The sequence below is a fragment of the Camelus ferus genome, chromosome 29, assembly GCF_009834535.1.
Source record: "Camelus ferus isolate YT-003-E chromosome 29, BCGSAC_Cfer_1.0, whole genome shotgun sequence".
NCBI lineage: Eukaryota > Metazoa > Chordata > Mammalia > Artiodactyla > Camelidae > Camelus > Camelus ferus.
Window position 1 is genome coordinate 25898444 of NC_045724.1, and position 1157 is coordinate 25899600.

General features: G+C 39.9%; 1 non-coding gene across 1 annotated transcript; it reads left to right on the plus strand.

Annotated features, from left to right (window-relative positions):
• Positions 1-319: 319 nt before the first annotated feature.
• On the plus strand, positions 320-426 carry LOC116660548. Its single transcript, XR_004316145.1, has one exon. It is a non-coding gene; the product is annotated as a U6 spliceosomal RNA (small nuclear RNA).
• Positions 427-1157: the final 731 nt, after the last annotated feature.

A 1157-nucleotide genomic window follows, 5' to 3' on the forward strand; every position in this document is an offset into this window, starting at 1 on the left:
TACACATATAATATATGTAATGGAATACTACTCAGCCATAAAAAAGAATGAGATATTGTCATTCGCAACAACATGGATGGATCTAGAGATTATTGTACTGAGTGATTTAAGTCAGAGAAAGACAAATATTACATGATATCACCTATATGTGGAAGCTAAAAAAACAGTACAAATTAAGTTATTTACAAAACAGAAAGAGATTCACAAACATAGAAAATAAACTTATGGTTATCAAAGGGGAAAGGGGATAGCGATAAATTAGGGGTATGGGATTAAGAGATAAAACTATTACATATAAAATAGATAAACAAGAATTTACGTGCTTGCTTCGGCAGCACATATACTAAAATTGGAACAATACAGAGAAGATTAGCATGGCCCCTGTGCAAGGATGACATGCAAATTTGTGAAGCGTTCCATATTTAAAAAAAAAAATTTACTATACATCACAGGGAACTATAGTCAATATCTTGTAATAACTTACAATGGAAAAGAATCTGAAAAAACAGACATAATTGAATCAATATGCTGTACAGCTGAAACTAACACAATATTGTAAATCAACTGTACTTCAATTTAAAAAAAAGAGAGGAAAAAAAGAAAGAAAGCAACCATAGTGGGGGGGGGTGGTACATAAAGTGAGCATCTCTGACAATCCCACGGCGCCCCTCCCACCATCAGAAGCAGTTTCCTGATTGTCCTGGCAGTCTCATCCTCGCTGCACAGAGGAGGACGCTGAGTCCCAGAGAGGCTGTGTGGGGCAGGGGGTCAAGAGCCGGCCAGACCCAAGCCGCTCTGAGCCCACTGCAGGACACGCTCGCGATCCAGAAAGTATTCTGAAGGTGCTGTGGCCTTCAAAACTGGTGCCCTGTGTCAGACGTCAGTTTTGGCTATCATGAAACATTCCTACACCCGCCCTACTGTTTATTTCTTCAGAGACTTTAACATAAGAGCCCCACCATGGGACGGCTGTGGCTGAATTTAAGTAGAGCGAGATGCAGACATCTCAGGGTCAGTTTTCTCTGGATTTTTTTCCACCTGTTAACCTTATCACCGTCCTAAGGTTTTTATGCTGCTTCCAAAGTGCAGAAGGGAAACTTTTTTTAGGTGGGGGAGAAATCATTAGTTTATTTTTTTAATGGAGGTACCGGGGATTG